Genomic DNA, 20,457 nt, shown 5'->3' on the forward strand with positions numbered 1-20,457 from the left:
AAGAAGTGGGCACTTTTGGATAATTAAGCTAAAAGTAGTGGGAAAAACATTCTTAGTAGCATGAAAACATTCTTTGAATTGTAAAGATAAGTAAATTGACAGGAACAATAATCATTTCAGTAAATATGGCTTGGATATATTGTTAATAAAATACTTTATGAACATGTATACAAGGACGTAAACAAACAAAAGGTTTGATTTTCTTCCTTGATCTAAGCACATAGTGCTTTCTCCTCCAGGGATTTGAAGAGCCGTTAGTTTTCCTCAGGTTATAGCAATCACGAATCTGTTTCATTCTTCCAAGAGGCCTGCCACCAGTTTGTGTTTCAGGTAGTAGATCCATTATGCTGTTTACCTAAGATACAGAAAGGATCAGTCACATTCTAATAGCCTTTGAGAAGCCCATCAGGTCATTAAAATCCTCCTTCTGACCCTTTCTTCTTTAAATAGGAAATATCTAAAGAGATCGACATAAAAAGGGATTTTATCTTTCAGAGTTTAGTAAAAAACCCTAAATGTCCTGTGGAATAGTGCTTATGGTACTTCTGTTGAGTTTGCAATTAGAAGGGAATATTGAGGTTTAGATAAAATATATGTTTTTTGGCCCTTTGCGAAAGGAAGGAGGTAGTAAATGCTGGTTGTTCTTTGAAATAGAGGGTGTTAAACAGGATATTGGAAGCCTGAAATAGGATGGTTGGAAAACTGTTATTACCAAGGATATTTTTGGGGGGTTAGGTATTAGCAACAGAGCCTACAATGATTTGCCTTTCCTGAAAGAGAATACTCTGTGTGTGTTTGTTTTTTAAATCTTTAATGACACTTATGTTGGATAGTGGTAAAAGGTCATGCACTTTGGAAGCATATATGAATATTGATGATATGTTAATAGGGGCATTTTAAGTGTGTGGGTTTGATATAGTTTCTATGAACAATTGGAAACTATTGGAAAAAGCTAGGTGAAGCGTTTTTTAACTGGGTTTTACTTTTTATTAAGTTTTCAACCCTACCTAAAATACAAATTGTTAAAATGATCTCAACCTGTTAGGTGGCAGGTTTTCGCAGAAGTTGAAATGTACCAGGTAAGAATTAGATGTATGGCTGCTGAATGAACTCTTCCAAAACTTTTTTTATTTGTATCTTGAACTTGATTTAAATGGTTTTCAGTAAAAGGTTAAGAATGTAGCCATCTTCTGTTGCTTGACCCTTCTCAAATCATTCTGAACATTTAAAAAATTATAAGTTGGGGCGCCTGGGTGGCTCAGATGGTTAAGCGTCTGCCTTCGGCTCAGGTCATGATCTCAGGGTCCTGGGATCGAGTCCCGCATCGGGCTTCCTGCTCCTTGGGAGCCTGCTTCTCCCTCTGCCTCTCTCTCTCTGTCTTTGTCTCTCATGAATAAATAAATAAAATCTTTAAAAAAAAAATTATAAGTTAATAAAAGAGAAATCTAATCTGTTGGCACTTGTTCGCAGTGTTTAAGCATTGAGAATTCCTGTGTGCAGCTGACCACGTAAGCGGTTTATGAGTGTTCTCTAAATGTTGGTAGAGTACGTTGAGTTTGGGAGTTACACAAGTTGTAGAGAGGGGGCAGGAGGGTCTCTGAAGGATGGTGCCTTGTCAGGTCGAGCATCTGTAGATCCAGTTAATCAGTGGCATAGTTTCAAAACTAAAGGTGCAGAGATAGTTTGATATCTTGGTAATGTTTTAAATGGAACACATAATAGTTGGGTTTTTTACCTAGGATTTACCATATTCCCAAATGTAATTTTAGTAACTGGCCTGCTCCATGTAGAGACATCAATTCTTTTTGGATTAAGGTTGAGAGAAACATGTGAAGACCTTACTTGAAAGTCCTAATTTAGGAAAAGTGATAGTGACTTTGACAAATGTTTTTTTCTAACATGGATTATTTCTTTAAGATGTGATGTTCTATAATTTTATCCCCTAGAGCATTTTTGTGATACTGGTAGTCATTTTGAAAATAGAGGATAATTCTTGAACTTGAACAAGGTAAGAAGTAGTAGGAAGTGGGAAAGTAGGTTTCTCCTTCTTTTAAAATAATCTTCCACGTAAATGTTTGTTCTGTAAATGAATACTCAGTAAAACCTCACCAGTTTGGATTTCGTCCAGGTAAAGCAGGCTAAATATATGGAAAGTTTGAATAAATTAATATTTAAAAAGAACCAGAGTTTGCTTTTAAATAACTGAAATGTTTGTGTGCAAAGTGTTTCTAAATTGAGATCTTCAGTCCTGTTGAAATAAATGGATAATTCTAAATTTATTATGGCTGAGATATTTGCTTAGTGGCAGTATGTTATTTTTAAAAATTCATTTAACTTTTAAAAACATTTTAACTAAGCATACCCACTGCAAACTTTTTCACATCATATTCTGAAGATTTCCATTTAAAATATGGGGGAAATGAATTTCAACCCATTTTATGGGACTGTCAGTTCTTAAAAAAAATTAATGAAGGAGTACTATAAAAAATAGACACTAGACAAAATTGGAGATGAAGAGAGGCTGAAATATAACTGATTTGCAGGATATTGGTTTTGATAATAGAAGGATAACTATGATCTATAGTTGATAAATGAGGTTCATTAAGTAAGGGATGAAAAATGCAGATATTCCTGGCTGATAGAAAAGTCAGCCTACAGATTGTGCCATAACAAATTGGGGATGTGAAGGTTTTGAACCAGCTTGCAGCTCTTCAGATGAGCTGCGTGAGGCTATGGAGCCTTCTCTGTGGCCCTACAGGCTGGGCGCATGCAACTCCCAGGTCTGCCTGCAGATAGCCACAGAACCACACGTGGGCACACGGGCCTCCCGGACAGAGGGGCGGTCTCTGCGCACAAAGGGGAGAAAGTAGCATTTGGCTTTAGAATAAAGCGCACAAAGCAGTGTGTAAGAAATTCTCACATGGGGGCTCAGGTAGGAGAGTTTGTCAAGCAGTGCGGCTCCTTCAGGTTTTAACTGTAAATTTTTATGCTAGGACCAACAAATGACTGCTGTTCAGAGGTACCTTTTCTCATTCGAACCTGCTATTTCTGCAAAAGGCATTTCTTGGCATGTTGAGCTAGAAGGCCTCCTTCCTCCTTTCTTCAAGGAGCCCCTCCTATTCACTGGTATCTGGAGAGGTCAGTGGGCTTCCCCAGAATATGCAGGCCTGGCCCTTGTAAGGGGTTGAGTGTGTTTTACTTTGTATTACCCAAGGTAGGTGGGAAATAGATTTTACTTTACAAATTTCCACTTTGTAGGTAACTGAAGGCAGACCTCTGTGTTATGTAATAAGAGATATATAACCAGCAGGAGCTCATAGTAACATGTGTGGACTGGTTAATTGCTTTTATTTTTCTTTTGAACTGGAAGTAGTATTTTTAATATTAACTGTCAGCTTAGGAGAGGAAATATATGTAGAGAGCAAAATTTTTTATTCTTCCCTCACAGTGTAGGATTTTAGAAGTGTCTCTCTTTCTCATCTTTTTCTTTTGCCTTCCTAAATTGTTGTAAAATAACTGAATGGTCTTGTTTTCCTTTGTTTGGGTCAAGAAATTTTAGCTGAAAATTGTTACTGTGTGAAAGAAGATTATTGACTCAACAAGCCCTCAATTTTCCGTGAATAACACTCCCACCCCCTAGCTTCAGGAACATGCCGTGCATGCATTCTATTTTAAAATACAGACTGTAATTTAAAACAGGCAGTTTAATGCCCCACTGAACTTTGTTTAAGCCTGGAATAAAAGAGAGGAAAAAAAGCTTTAAGCTACAAAAAAGTGACTAAGCTTTCTCAACCACTTTTCTTCATAATGCATTCTATTTAAGGAAAAAAAAAAGCTGTCAGGTACTATTGTTGTCTCTTTCCACAGGACCTAAATTTTATCCAATGTTAAATTGTGGTGTATGCGTCTTTTCACTTTATTTCATTATCAGGCTATCATTTGAATTTTTAAAGTGTTCGGAGGAGTAGTCATGTATAGTGGAATCTGTGTGCATACATTTGTGCGTTTTGTCCATGTTCAGTACATGTGAGAACATTCTAAAATACATAATCGTTAGCATTCACTTATTGATAGCTCGTTTTCTAGAGTTCTCTTCATTAAAATAGTACCTAGTTATTAGACCAGAATGATAGTAAATAATATTATGGTTGAATATCTATTATCAGATCATTATAAAAATGATTAGCTGGAAGTAGTTTATCTCACTTCTCCCCCTTTTTTTTTTCTCCTCACAAAAAGAAAATGAGCAGCTTGGGATGGCTTGTATGGAAGGAATGATGACTTTATTCTGAGAAAGTAATATTTTTTGACCTGGACACCTGTTTTGCTAATGATGACACTGAATGGCAAACAGGCTTAAATCTCAGCTAAGGTTCTGGCTCATGAATGGCTCCAGTAGTGGTCTCCCTCCCATTTTTGGGTGCCATTTGCTTTTGAACGTATTCAGGGATTTGGGGTTGCCTGATTGAGTCAACAGCTTTATTATGCAGGTCATGGGAGAGCCAAGGGCTTCTTGTGGACTCCATCTACAACATCTCAGAGACTGCAGTGGTCTTCCTCTCCCCACTGTGGGATGTTTGGCAGTCTGATGTCTTTGAGTATAGGGGAGTTTCGGGAGAAGGAGAAAAGTTCATGTAGAAAGTTGAGAAGTACATGTACCAGGTATCTTTATGACCACCTGGTAAAGTGGGAGGTAGGAATAAGAAACAAATAAGGAAGCTGAAGGACAATGCCATCTTTCCTTAGTAATGCAAAGTCTAATGCCTTTTCCCACTAGATCAATGGGAACCCGGTGGAGACGGTTCTCTGAACCACAATAATCAGCACTTGTTTTAATTTCATGCTGGTGGAAGGAAGACCCTCATGGTCTCTCTCTGAGGCCTCCACTCACTTCTGACACTCCAGGCTTACATTTATGTACTAGAAAATAACTGAGTGCTTTTTAAACTGAGATTTAAAAAAATGAGATTTACCACGAGTGGAAACATTAACAACCGAAGGACATGGAAACCACCATTTGTTCTTGATGAACCCAGGTCAGTTTCATGAAAATGAAAAATGTCCCCTGCATTTCTACATTTTGTGTTTTCTTTCCCTCCTTACTTCTTCCCTCCCTCCGTCCCTTCTTACTTCCTTGCCACCTTCCTTCCTGCCTTTGGGACTCACTGGTTTGATCTGGGTAGCATGGTAATGTTACAAGTCTTACTTTTACTTGTTATTTTATTTCTATCTCTGTCAAAGCACAGAATGGTGTCCACTGAGACAGCGGCACGGAAGCTGTGCCTGATCCACAGGTAAATGTCTTCTCTGAAAGTAGGCCAGAATGAGTGAGCACAGCAATATCCTGCCCCATCTGAGACTTATACCCCGATGCTGATCCTTTTTTGTTTTTTTCCCAAAATTTCTCATGTAAGTAGGGATCTTCATCAGTCTTTATTTCTCTCATGGGTACGGGTAGTTGAGAAGTGCAGTGATCCAGTTAACACCTTCTAATGACCCTAAAAGGTTGTAGTTGGTTTTTTGTAAGTATCTGTATCTGGAGGAAATTTGGGTTCAAAATTATAATAATTAGGTGTAATAATTTATTAGACACCATTTCTTAAAGTCTTGTTTTATGTAAGTAAAAATTTCAGTTAACTAACACTGGAAACTGCTAGCAAAAGGAGAATAGCTGTGCCCAGAGTAAGGATCTTTGTGAATATCATAGGTGTGAGTTACATGAACTTTAAAGTCATGAGTTCCTGACGTTTATTTTGTCTGCTCAAAGCCAGATCCTACCCCATTTCTTCTATTTTTGAAAGTCTGGTACTTTCAGGTTACCAAGACAAGTGAATTGTTCCTGCCTTTTATTTATGCAAAGCCTTTATTTTCAAAATGCCTTTATTACCACTGGAGGCAGAGAGACAACTTTAGAGGTTAGTGTATTATCTCACTAATGAGGTTGAGTCAGATTATTAAAAAGTGTTGGCAGTGAGAATGCAGAGGGAGAAAACCGTTGAAATAAAGGGAGGGATGAATGATAGGCGCTTTTAAGGTTTTTAAGCTCAGTGGCCAGGAGATGTGTGTTGGTATTGATGACAAACACAGGGAAGTGGTGGTGGGAATTGGTTTAGGGAGAAGAGAATACCCAGCGATGTCATGAGATTAAAAAGCAAGTCCTGAATAAATTTGCTTGAATTCTACAACTCCTAAAAGAAAACATTTCATCTTTTGCTACCAATGCCTTATTTTTTGTATAGTTCTTTATATAAGAGATAAAACATTGCCATAAATAGGACTGATGTTGAAAGAATGAAAGCAGTGGCTATAACTTTATATTTCATGTGAATTCTTGGAGACGATTTGAAGAATATTGGAGCAGAGTTTGCATCAACAGCTCAGCAGATTGTACCAGAGTGTTTCTAACTCTAACATGGAGTAAGACAGGAGTACAGTCTCAAAAATAAATGAAACTCGATGTAATTCACTCAGGATTCACGGCTCGTCCCACTGTCTTTGCTTTTAGGAGTGCGTTTATACCCTCATCTGTTCCTTTCCTTGGGTAGGGACAGGTTACTTCATATTGCTGTGTCTGGCTTGCTTTGGGGTGACGTAGACTTTGTTCTTGCTGCAGTTCATTTTGGAGCAACATTCCTTCGTTTCATTTATCTCATTATGATTTCTCCCTTTCTGACACTTACTTTGAGTATGTGCTTTGATGAGCCTGGTATACAAATGTAATGTTTTTGCTTGCTTGTTTGTTTTTCTCTTTTGAGGGTATGTGACTGCGGGAGGGGGTGGGAGGAACCTAGCTTTCACATGCTAGTCTGAAAGATGTTCTCTTTTATGTTGTAGAAATGGTCATCCCTTTGAATACCTTGAGTTTCTATGATACATTTAAATCCCAGCAGAGGAAATAGGGCCTTGGGGAGATTACCGTGAATTCGGAACAGTTTTCTCTTTGTTTGTTTGTTTGTTTGTTGTTTTTTAAATCAACCCCCCCCCACTTTTCTTTTTTCAGTGTTTAAAGCACTGTTATTTCACTTCCTACATAAAGAACAAAGGTTTAATATTAATAAGTTATTAAAATGTGTGTATTTTTTTGTAATTTGATTCAGATTTTTTGAAGTTCTAATTCCCAGATGTGAAAATAAAGAATCCACAAGGGCAGGAAACTTGACTCAAGGTGCCAACGGTGGTGGAGTCACGGTGGATGTTCCTTCCATTATAGCAGCTGTCTCCCTGCACCTGCTGCAGAACACACCTGAGTGTCCTCCACCTTCAGGTGTCAAACCTAAGACCTTCTTTCTTTTAAATACTGTTCTGCCAGTTTTGATTAAAATTATGAATGTCCTTGGATAAATACAAATATGTTCAAATTTCCCCAAGTGTTTTTGCTTTTTCATAGTTACTACATTTATGCTTTTTCTTAGCTTGCAGGCCTAAATGTTGACATCCTCGATTAATGCACAAGATTTTACTTTACACAGAAAAATTCAGTTACATTTACCAGTCATTTATTGATTGCCTCCTATGTTTCAGATTTTATGTTAGATGTAGGAATCACATAAAAATAAAATTTGGATTAGCTTATTATTAGTGTTCTTTCCTGGAACAGGTTCAGCAGTAAGAAATCAACAAGAAGACATACCTGTATTCAGAATGCTTGTTATTTAAAATACTTTAATGTATCCTCGTTTTATCTGCAGAGAACCATCTATAAAATCTGCAAAATTCATACTTTTAACATGTGTAATGGCACAGAAATGTTTTTGCCGTTCTGTGGAGGTTTGAGATATTTGAGAAGGGAAGAGGAGTGATGGCTGTATTGAGATGATGTTTGCCCGCTGTGCGAGGCCTTGACCTGGGGTTTTGCCCTGTGTTGGTGGTGCTCCTTACACTGGGGGAAGCACACTACTACCCCACACTCTTCTGAACACCTGGTGGTAGAGGAGCGATTCTGCTGGCTTTCTTGAGTGACTTCATGAGGGATTTTATTTTTCCTACTTTTTTTCTGACTTAATTTGCACTTTCTACTTTCACAGGGATGAAAACAAGTTATTAAAATTCTAGCCATCTTTGATAAAACTCTGGCCCTTTTGGGGGTATCAGATTTTAAAAAGTGTACTAAATATGCACATTATGGTTCACAAAGCACATTCACACATAGTTCAGTTTAGTTTTATTGCCTAGATGCTTCACCTTTACGCCTCCGAATTCCATGAGATGTCACCTATATAAAACGTCTTGTGTAGTACTTGCCTTATACAGAAGTGCTTGATGAACTGTCAGTGTCCTTACCCTTTGTTTGCCCCTCCTCTTGTGAAACTCATTTAGCTGCCAGGGCCTGTTAGGGTTGCTAGTCTACCAAACTTCCTGAGATTCAGCTTTCCCTACCTCTGCATGAGGAGACCTGGAGCAGAGACTTCGTAGAGTCACAGTGATTATGGCCCCTGACTCTTGGCTAAAACTATATCTCATTGACTCCTGGCCCGTGACTCCGTTGTTGGACCTCCCAGTACTGCAGACCTCTTCTGATGGAGTATGTTGGTGTGAATACCACTGGGATTCTTCTGCATTCGTTTTGATCTTGTATTCTCCATTTTTATTTACCACATAACAGAAGACCATGTATATGTGAAAACTATATTAAATATGTTGTAATTCGAAGTAATACTAATTGGCCCTCCCAACATTATTGTCAGAGTTGTGTATGTAACTAAATAAACGGCCGCAGTGATTGGAGTTTGCTTTTCCTTGCTCTTTCCAGCTTGTGGTATTATCAGTGAGTGGTAAAATCACTTAAAAGAAGAGAGAGAAAAGAAAAAGAAGATGTAAGGAAAGGCTCAGATGGAAATCTACTTTGCTTTCAGTGAAGTCTGCCTTAGATAAACTCCTTAGATTTTGCAAAGGGTTTTCAGATATCTGAGACAGATAACCATATGAACCATAGTGGTTGTCCAGGAATAACCAGCTGTGACTGATAACACATCTTTGGTGGGAGACGAGACTGAAGGTGGTGAATCGGGTAAAATAACTTCAGATATTCTCCTAAGTCAGATACATTTCTCACTCTCTTTCTCTGTCTCTGTCTCTATAATACATATACACAGAGAGGAAAGAGGAGGGATCAAGGGGACCATGCATAAATAATTATATTAATATAGGAAACACACTTCTGGGAATTCTCTGCCTTTTTTCATCCCGATTGATTAGATGACATTCAGTATGTTGTTGCGAGTCAGGTGGTGTTTTGCAAGTGGGAACACTTTGGAAGTATCTTTTTTTTTTTTAGGACCGCTCTTTTAGACAGTTGTGTTTATTCATGTTTAAACTATACATCCCAAATAGGGAACTTCTGCAAATGCTCATTTAATAAGCCCAGCATATTTAGCTAGCAGTGGTAGCTTAGTGAAAAGGTACCTGGACAAATTACAGAGGAAATGAATATTACTTTCCAGTTGTAAATAGATTAATATATTTTACTTCTTCCAACATTTTTATTGACTGTCCTATCATATCCCTTGTATACGATATTCACCATCACCAGTTTTACTTTTGAATTTACTTATAAACCCAGGTTCTCATCAAAACAACAAAATTATATGAAGTTTAATATAATTCATTTTGTAGCCTCTCTGATTGAAGTTTTTATACTGTGGCATTCTAATAAAAAGTATGACCCAGACACTATAACTTAATGATTAAAATTTAAGACTGTAGATTTCTTCATTTGTAAAAGTATTTAAGAACATCTTGGAAGAGGCATTCTTCTTCCAACATGTGTCCCTATGAATTATAAATAAATTTGTTTATTTTAAAATATACCAGTGGCCACTTTTAACTGAAAGAGTCATGTTGTGACAGAACATTCTCATTTCCTGTGATGTTTTTACATAGCATTTATAACCCATGTGTTTCTAAATAGGAATTTAGCTGATCTACAGTAAAACATTTGTATAAACTGAGACTACTCAAACTGGAATACAAATTTAAAAAAGTGTTTTAAAAAAGGAGAAGTAAACAAACCATGATAATGCAGTTACCATGAATCACTATTAAATTTAAGGCTGCAGGGTGCCTGGCTGCCTTAGTCGGTGAAGCGTGTGACTTTTGATCTCGGGGTTGTGAGTTCAAGCCCCACGTTGGGTGTAAAGATTACTTAAAATCTTAAAAAAAGAAAAGAAAAAGATTAAGGCTGCATTCCTGACTGGTAGAGGGGGAAAAATGAGGTTGTAGAATATTAATATAAAGTGAAAACTTCATTTCTTAAGGGTGGAATATCATGTTTATTATTTTGTAAAAAGAAATAGTCTATAAAGGAACATATACGGTATTCCTGTGAAAATAGTGAATAATGATGCCAAAATAAAGGGTTTTCTGGTTGTTTTTAATGGTGTTAAAGAAGTTTTTTCATTTTATTTGGGAGGATTATCATGAGCCTAAGTTTGGCATAAATGAATGAATGATTGGCTGTTTTTTCTATAACTTGCTTAACTGTCACAATTATAAATCCAGCAACTCTGTCCAAAGGAGTAGCTTATCGAGCCCATTTTCATTTTAGAGTATAATTCTTGAAAATAATAATTTTGTAAGCATAAAATATGTAGCAGAATGAAAAGTCATCTAATAAAGAAATAGTTCGATTGTGAAGAGAGTATTTTTCATAAGCTTTTCTCTGTTTTGAAGGATAGGTTACATTTTGTTTTGTAATTTGGCACTTTTCTGTTGTATGTTTTTATGGGAGAAGATTGTTAATCTTTGAGTTAAAAGATTTGGACTCAAGATTAATTGGTTAGTCTGGTGGTGGTCTAAATTTTACAAAGCAGACATTCCACTAATGACTTAGTACCATTACACTTTGTATCTTGTGGCAAAACTTAGTGGTGTTTTGTTTAGTTTTGATTTGGTTTTGTTTTTTTTGGGGGGGAGGGGTGCCTGTTGAGTACGTTATAAAATTGGAGATGTGTTCTTCAGGATAATAAAAAGGATAAATCCATAATCCGTCTAGCTCCTTCAGAGTTTTAGTGGGAGGGATGCTAAAGCTGGTGTGATTCCTCACTTGGACCCCCGGGACTGGCCGTGGGAGAGTCTTGTGCTATGTGTTGGTTGCTGTGCCTTATACTTTAGAAAGAGTGGGTGTGGTGAGCAAGCAAGCCAGTGACCCACCCAGTAGGGGGTAAGGATCTTGACACACCAGTCGTGGTTTGAATCCACAACTATCTTTGGCTCTTGGCCATTCATCAACCTTTAGGGGGAATGGGAACAGGGGTCTGTTGATCACATCCATTGGAAAGGATCAGCTGTATCATGTTCCTGTTATTGTGAGGGAGTTGGACTTTTTGAGCCCCAAACCATATAACAGAATTCAACAAAAAAGATAATTTAACATACATTTATTCTTACAGAACGAAACATTATAGGAAAGTTTTCTTTCCTCTGTTCATTTGTTGGCCAGTCTTGTCATTTATAACTTCCTCTAAGTAAAAAAGGCCTCATATGATAAATTCCTCCTTGTAGAGACTCTTCAAGAGGACTTCAACTCCAGTGTTAATTCTTTTGTATTTCACTACCTCTAGGAAAAGTACTTGCTCAAGATTTTGTGGCTCTCTCAACTCTAGAGCTTGTGCTTTTAAAAATTGTACAGCTACAGAATCATGAAACAGCAATGTCTGTGTCAGCTTTATTTATTTATGTGTTTTTTTTAAGACACCACCCCCCCCCCCCCCCCCCGTAAATTGGAAACTTGTCTCCCTTCAAAGGGCTTAAAAAATATCTTGAGTTTGTTGGGATTAGATTGGGTGGCAGTCAAGGTAGCTACTCTTCTGGAGCTGAAGTGCACAAATCGATTTACTCCCTTAGCCGCCTGCTTGTGCTTAAAACAATTTTTGACAAATGCCGGAGTTTCACAAATGTCGGAGTAGCAGTTATAGAGGTGGTTTTGCAAGTCCCTTGGAACAGCCATGCACATCTTCAGTCACTCTTAATTTGAATGAGAAAGGGGATGGTAGAAGCTATTTTTATTTTCCCCTGGGAGCAAGGGAAAAGGAGGCGGAACTCTGTACCATGTAATTTTAAAAAAGAAAAAAAAAAAAATCAGATTCCATTGAGATTCTTTCTTGTTTACTTTTTGTTTTACTCTTGCCATCTCCCAGTGTGTTTGACTAATATAAGTCTTCCCCCAGGAATATAAGAATATGTGGTACAGTCCGCCTCATAACCTTCCTGGATATTTTTATAATTTATCATCAGCTGACACCGCCTGGGTAGAATATTCTTACCACTCCCTCTGGCTGCTGGAAGTCTGAAATTACATCTTTGTCTTTGAAGTCAGGCATCCTGTTAGCGTTGCTATGGTGACAGGGTGGGTAATGGCGTCCACAGACGGGAGATTGGTATTTAGCGTTTAAACGCTGCTGTACACAAGGCCTTGATTTTTAGAGTGGTTACTGAACTATTCCCTTTTAGTACATGTTTAAAAATTACATTTTTACATGGTCTTACTGGATTAATAGTCATGGTTTATTTCATTTTAACTGCAAGGATAAAAGCATTATTCCATTAAATGGGTAGCTTTTTTTCCTCTCTTGGTTTATGCATTATTAACACAGGCTTTCCTGTTTTGCTTGTAACATTTTATAGGCTTTTTCAAACATGCAGTCAGATTTGCTCTGTTGCTCCTTTATTTTTTGGTCTTAACCCATTATCTGCTTGAAATCTTGCATGATTTCAGAGGAGTCAAAGTTCTAAGGAACTAAGCTTTAAAATATTAAAATTGAAGAGAGGGAGGGAGGGTGGAGTGTGCACGCGCGTGTGTTTGTGTGTTACGCTGTATGTGATAATGTTGATTGACCAGTCTTTCCCCATGAACTGCAGCAATCACTTTCTTTTTAAATGTTTCTTTTGTTTCAAGTTTCCTTTTAGCCCCTCTCCTGTACTATACCTTAACATAGGAGGTTAAAGGAAAGATTATTTACAGTTGTGGGGAACTGTGGGACATTTTGAAAAGGTTTTAATTAATGTAACTTTTTTTTTTTTAACGATTTTATTTATTTATTTGAGAGAGAGAGAGTTGGGGGTGGAGAGGAGCAGAGGGAGAGGGACAAGCAGACTTCCCACCGAGCACAAAGCCCAAGGCTGGGCTAGATCCCAGGACCCTGAGATCATGACCTAAGCCGAAACCAGGAGTTGGATGCTTAACTGACTAAGCTACCCAGGCGCCCCAGTTAATGTAACTTTTGAAGTAATAGTCTCTCAATTCAATCTGTTTGGTCTGACACCAGTTACTTCTGTTACATATGATTTGTTGATTCTTGATTATTTTGTCATTAGAATAATGGTGACTCTTAAAAGTTCCTATAGTATATACATACATATCCCTCCCTACCTCATATATGAGCTACTTCTAGAATGTCATTTTGAACACCTCATGACATGAAACTTACTGCTTCATAAAGTATTTGTTAGGAAATTTTTCCTTGGATTAACTTGAAATGCTTTCTTGGATTTGGGTTCTACTTCTGCCTTCTTAAACCACCTGAGATAAATCAAAACCCCTTGTCTCTATCATGGCTGTTCAGATATTTGAAGATAGTTTTCATTTTACCTGGGTTTTCACTAGGCCGATTAGTTCCTTTATTTTCCCCATTATGTGGTTTCAGGTCTGTCCCACCCTACTCTTAATTCTTTGATAAAGTTCATTTTGTGTAAGTGCCTCCAAATAGGAACCCACAGCCAGCCTGAATACACTCCAACAGAAGTATGGCTGGTTTAGAGCCGGTGGGCCACCACCCTTGTTCTGGACCGTCGAGTCATGATGGTAGGTTTCAGAGCCGCATCCCATTCTGGCCCTGTGGTGGGAGGTGCTTCGAGGCGCAGGTCTCATCTATCCTGTACTTGAACCGAAGTACGGTTTTTGCATTTACCCTTACTGAGTGTTTTGGGTCATTGTTCAAGCCTGCTAACATGTATTTGGGTCCCAAATCTAGCATCTGTTGTATTTAATATAATTTCTACCTTTGCGTCATCTGTACATTCATATCTCATTATAACTCTGAGTATAAACAAATTAAATAGACTGAATGCAGAACTTTTTGACATTTTGGTTATTGCCATTCATCCAGGTATAATAAATCTAGAGCTTCTGTGTGTTCTAGGCCATACATTACATATTAACCACAACACCATAATAAGAGACAGCGCAGAAGCTGGGTGGGAATCCAGAACAATCAGGACTGTAGTCCTGTTATACATATAAAGGCTCTGTAATGTTGAAGTTTATATGTAATTTTTATGGGAGACCATTTTGTCTTTATCAAACCTAAGTTTTCTGCATGAGAGATGAAAATTGACTTTGTAAGCCAGCTCATCTTGCTGCGTCAAGTCCTGCGCATCAGCTTCTTCCCTGTAACCGGGAGGGCTAGCCAAGATTAACATCAAGAGAAGGCAGAATAACCTGTGTCTATCCTCAGAGGGGCCCTGGAAACTGAGCCTGAATGTCACGGGTCCATGGCAGATGATGGTCCCCCCGGTCTTGCGATCTTTGAAACGAAGTGGTCCCGTTTGAGGGGACTGTAATTTCAGTGAATGAGATTGTCGGCCACAGAAGCCCACGGCCTATCCATCAGGATGGTTAGTGGGTAGAGCAGGTAGTGTGTGTGTTGGGGGGTGGTCCTCCTCTACGTCTTCCTTATTTCTCTGTATTCATCTGTGTATCTGACACATGCCCCATGCTTTACTTTCCATTACAAATGTCCAGGACTGAGGGGACACTGGATACCAGGGAAGATAAACTGGCATAGTCAGTTTCTAGGGATAAGCTGGGTCCCTTGAGAAGACATGCACTGGGGGCCTCGTATTGGGGAGGAGAGCGGGGCACCTGCTTCTGTAGAACATGGTGGCTTTGCCTCCTTGCTCACCACTGCCCATGGGAGCGGAGGGAAGCGTGAGCCTAGTGAGTCAATCAGGAAAAAAAAAAAAAAAGACATCCTTTTTTGATTGGGTCCTACGGCTCTTCATTTATGCACGGAGAGTAGGCACTCAATTTTTGCCTGTATTAAGCCACTTCTCCCCTCCCCAACCCTACATCTTCTCTCTCTGCAGAAGCCCGGGCTCCATTTCTAGACGTAGTTCTTGAGAGGCAGAACACTTACATATTAAGAATTTGACAATAATTTTTGTAGATTGGAAAAAAGATGCTTTAGACCATTGTTGGCTCATGGAGTGACAGGTGGGAAATAATCCTCTAGAGGTGGTCTCTAGGGACAGTATTCCTTTTCCTTCCTCATTTGTAGGTTCCTTATGACTGATGACCACGCAAGCTACTGTAATTGACCAGCAGTTTGGGCTGGAATTGGGGTGAGGAATGGACATGTTCTCACTTTACTGAAACTCTTAATGAGATTTTCATTAAGTAAATTCTGTATCTTCCCCCAGAAGGACAAATATATGAGTGAATTTGGCAGCTGAATATTTTTCTGTTTGCAGTATTTGTAACAGAAAGTGTGTTACAAAGACTTTTTGGATATTCTAGATCTGCACCGTCCAACAGAATTTCTGCAATGATTAAAATATCCCCTATCTGTGTCATATAGCATGTTAGCCACTTGCCATATGTTGCTATATAGAACTTGAAATATGGCTGGTGTGAGGAACTGAATTTTGAATTTTAATTAAATTTAAAATAGCCACATGTGGCTAATGGCTTCCCTATTGGACAGTGCATTTCTAGCTTACGGATCCTGTGTGGTCTTGTTTTTACTACAGAGTGGATTTTGGTGAAATAACAATGTGCTCATTCACATTCAGGCTTTCAGTGCCTTCTGAACTAGCATTTAAATCTAACTCCTTCATACGTGTGTACAGTAGATTACAGGTACAAATATGTTTTAGGTGTAGAGCTAATCGCTTGCAGGGTTTTGGTGTATAGATTGAAAGCCAAGATTTTGGGCGTAAGGTAATTGTACCTTCAGTGGATGATTGCTGCGTGCTCGAGTTTGGTTTCAAAAGTCAGAAAGCCCAAGTGCTTGCATGTCTTCCACTTGCCTATTTATCTGCACTTTCAATTACCTGTATTTACTGGAAGTAGTTATTACAGAGGTGGTTACCTTAAGGATGTCTTCTGGATGCACCGACCTCCCTTCCACATGCACCCCAATATCAAGGTCAGCTTCAGCTGTGTGGAGTCCAGGCCCCAGGGCACGGGCTGCAGATCGAGCAGCAGTGTGACCCACGGGGAGCAGAGTGTGTCACAGGGAGGTCCAGGATTCTGCTCGCCTGGACCACTGTGCAGGTTTAAGCTGCAGCTTTCGGATACAGAGTGTAAAATGTTTTAAGGTCTACGCATTTGGCATCTTCTTCAGAACTTAGGTGTCATATCTGAGAAGTAGCCTGGGATTCAGCCTATGGTGTTGAAAATGAATGTATATAGATGGTGTCTACTGATATTGAGGATATTTTTCTTTCTGTTTAATTGTAAAGGGCATCAAGACGTGTGTTCTCTCGTGAGTCTCAGATAATTTCATATTTACAGCATGAGAATAAATGGCAATTTCAGGGCAGCCTAGGAATCTTCCAACTCTGACTTTTTAGGGCTAGTTCCTCCTTTGGTAGGTGAGGAGGGATCTTGCTGATGGAGACAGTGATGCAGTGAAACCCTGGTGTTGAGTCCCTCTTGCTGTCCCTCCCCAGTCCTCTAACAACTGGATTTCTATATTCTGTTAGGGAATTTGTATATGGCACTTGCCGTCCCCTTGTACTTAAGAGCAGCCGCTTCATTCACTATTTTAGTGCTCTGCATGTTTAGAATTTTCATAAGCACTATATTTTACATTTGAAATAATGTAGTTGGGTAGTTTGAATACTATGTTCCAGGATTTCTGATTCACTTGTCCCTACCTTCAAAACTCAGCTTTTGCTTGTTGTCTACATTCATTTCACTAAACACTACATTTAACAGCCATGGTACAGCCCATGTGTTCTATCTGTTTCCTGATAGCAAAAGGTTAAAGGGTGACTTTTTTCCCCCGCCGAGGTCATTATCCCACACCTAGGAACGTCTTGTTTTTTAAACCCCACCCCGCTTAAAGAGGAGGAAAAACATTAGGAATGAGTAATAATAATTTTCTCAGTATTTGGTTCTATGGCAATAATGTGCGCTTCAGCACTTCCGCATCAAAAATAGATGGATGGGTTATTGTTGCTTGTTGCTCTTACTCAGTCTGTAAACCTAATTTGTTTTATTTATGACGGGAGAAGGGGAATCTATGAATTCATTTTACTAAGCACTTCTTGAGTTTTTGTAGTGTGCTGTTATGATGGATACATTCTTGGTTTGAGGAAAGTTGAAGAAATACAGAATCCCTGAGATTATGAGGCCCTTTTCAGCAAATATATTTTGTTGTGGGATATTTAAATATTCTCCAAATGTCTTCGGTATTTCTTTTGAATAATAACTTTTTAATTACAGTCTGGATTTCTCTTTCCTCTTTTGAGAAATAATAGTCCTTCACACTCACCCCCCCCCCCCAACCCTGTGTTCCCCTTTTGGGAAAAGTCAGTAATCTGGGTAATTTCTATTAAAAAAGCTCTACTAAAACCAAGGAGTGATTGTAGTCCGCTTAATGAAGCAAAGCACAAAAGGTGATGAGGACAGGAGCGATAGAGTTCGTTCACTAATGAAGCCGCTTTTAAAGGTAAGGAAAAATAAAGAAGCCCCCTTCTCTTTCTTCCAACATGGTTGTTATGTGGCATTTTCAGTAAAATCGTTAACTACTTACATGTACTTCAAAGTAAACACAAAACCCCAAAGACTATTTAATTATCACACTTCTGTTAATAAGATTATGGGACTTGCATAGGAAAGATACTGTGCAGAATAGAATTCTTTCCTGTGTTAGTGAGAATACTTGGTTTGTGTTCTTTTTAATGACTGGGTCTAATGTTCTGCTTTTTAGTCAGTGAAGGGTGAAAGCAAGAAAACGACCGTTCCTTCATCCTGTTGGAAAGGTCTTGCCTAATCCGAATTGTTTGTTGTTACATTGTGTAGGGTTTTGTTCTTTCTTTTTTTTTTTTAAAGATTATTTATTTATTTATTTTTATTAGAGAGTGAGCAGGAGAGAAACAGCATGAGAGGGGGAGAGGGTCAGAGGGAGAAGCAGGCTCCCCTCTGAGCCGGGAGCCCGATGTGGGACTCGATCCCAGGACCCCGGGATTATGACCTGAGCCGGAGGCAGACGCCCAACAACTGAGCCACCCAGGCGCCCTAGGGTTTTGTTCTTAAAACCTCTTAAAAAGATGGATGTAAGGTCTTATTTCTCAAGATATTTTTGATAAAATCTTAGTTTACTAAAATTTTATGAGAGGGCTTTAGAAAAAAAAATATAACAGTTGCAGTGTTGAGTCGACTCTGTCAGATATCTGAGTCATTCTTCCTTTTTAAATATTTCAGCCATTTAAAAACTATTGAATTCATCCTCACCATCACCCAGTAAATAAATAAATAATATTTAAAGCTTTAGATTTCTCCTGCTAGTTTTCTTTTGTGCATGGTTTAGTTGGGTGAGACCTGCCAGGAGTACTGTTAAAAGTGGGAAGTGATTTAACATACCTTTGAGGCATTTGGCCATAAAGATTTGGTTTCTGCTGAGAAAGCACCAAGGTATGAACTTGCTGTGAGGGCGTGGTGGGGTGGGCTGGGGGGCAGTGTGAACACTGCTCTCTGCTCTGCTCCCAGCAGCTCTTTTTTCGGTCACTTTGGGTTGTTAGGAAGAGCATTTCGTTTTCCTTAGATCAGGACGGGAACAGTCTACTTTCTGAATGAGTGAAGTTGAAGTGACGCTCTTGCCCCCCTCCCCCTGTGCCCTTCTTTAATCCATTTCTGGGAGTTGAAAATTTTGTACATCGTGTGTCTTTCTTTGGTTTGCTCAGTGGCTATCCTAGCATACCACTTAAATTTTCATTCAGAATCATCTTTGAAGATCGTGCATCGTCTTGATTTAACTGAGAACATTATGTTCACCCTAAACTATTATGATTTTTTAAAAGCAGTATTTCATTTTTTCTTTATAATTCCTAAATTTCTTTGCTTAAAAATTTAAAAACATGACATTTGTGTTTTCTGATGGGGAATTGGGCTTTGTACAAAATGTGTGATGTGGCATGTTTGTATGACAGATGTCCTTTATTGACTCATAGTAAGTTCCCCTGTGCATTGATATAATGGAATTATTGTTCTTAAAATAATTTATCCTAATTTATAGTAAGCTAAAATTATATTTTCATTTTGTAATTAGTGCAACCAGTAAGTAATAACGTGCATAAACTTTGTTTTATTGACAAAGTATTGCCCTTAAAAGTACTATTTTTGTTTATGAGCAGATGTATTTAGTTTATATGGGTTTGGGTGTGCATTCCTTCGAGTCTGTTTCCATAGTGCAGCTATTTACTAAAGTCTGAAAAATTAGCACAACAATTTCACTTCTATTCTTTGCGTTTATTTTTTATGGACGTACAGGGCAGTTGTCAAATGGATGTGAACCCAAATTATTCTCTGAGAAGGAAAACAAAAACAAAAACAAAAACCCAGCCTGGTAAACTAGAATTAGGATTCAGATTTAGCAAAGTTACAGGGTTTTAGAATCATAAGCACCTAACACTTCCCTGTATTTTTTCAGACTTGAATTTAGAGAGGTGATTTGATTCAGTGAAGATGCAGAATTATTCCCTAAACATTCTATGAAACCAAGCACCAGTGTCAAGAGCAGAGCTCTTGGGATTTGCCTGTAGAGTTCAGGGGGCCACTTTGAAAGACCACTGTTAGATGGGCAGCCTTCTTATTTGTTAAAAATAATGGTAAAATGGAACATTGATTTCTAAATTTGAAGTTTTACATGTTCTCACAGAAGAGGAAAGAAATCACTCATAGAAAACAGAGAAACAGAAAGAAACCTCAAGCTCTTCTGCTCTTGCCAGGACATCTCTTGCTCACTACGAAGTGGGAGCAGAGCCCTGCATACTTAAAACGGGCAGACCGTGCATGATCTGTGGCTGAATGTCTGCTGCATGGGGCTACTTAACAGAAGCCAAATACTAAAGTAGTTTTTACGTTTAATCAACTTTCTTTCACCGTCAGATTCCAAGCCAAAACTACATTAAAAAATGTGGCGCTATTCCACATAATCTAAGGAGCATCTTTTGGAGAGTAAAATGAAAGAAATCACTGGTGAGGACCTTCGGGAGGTAGTGGAATGCTGACTTGAGAGAATTGTGACTTTGGCTCTTCTGAGTGGAACCGAGGTGATTTCATGTGCACAGCATTGAGCCCAGCCCTTCAGCTGCTTGCTGGTGGATGCCCATGGGCAAGCGCTGCACCTTCGAGCCTCTGTCCTCATTTGGATCGCCCTGGGTAGCAGGGTCTGGAGCTACTGCATCAGCACATGCGCCTTGCCCTTCACCTGCTCTGGGTCCTTATCTCAGGGG

At 38.7% G+C, this 20,457-nt stretch overlaps 1 protein-coding gene and 1 long non-coding RNA gene across 5 annotated transcripts in view; both read left to right on the plus strand.

Annotated features, from left to right (window-relative positions):
- LOC118001952 (AT-rich interactive domain-containing protein 1B-like) overlaps positions 1-20,457 on the plus strand; it is a 436,994-nt gene that overhangs the window by 161,231 nt on the left and 255,306 nt on the right. The gene's annotated exons all lie outside the window — the stretch shown is intronic.
- On the plus strand, positions 1,335-6,429 carry LOC118001953. The gene is made up of 2 exons (XR_004676894.1): positions 1,335-5,036; positions 5,247-6,429. It is a non-coding gene; the product is annotated as an uncharacterized LOC118001953 (long non-coding RNA).

Source organism: Mirounga leonina, unplaced genomic scaffold, assembly GCF_011800145.1.
Source record: "Mirounga leonina isolate KUSES-001 unplaced genomic scaffold, KU_Mleo_1.0 Mir_55, whole genome shotgun sequence".
Taxonomy (NCBI): Eukaryota; Metazoa; Chordata; class Mammalia; order Carnivora; family Phocidae; genus Mirounga; species Mirounga leonina.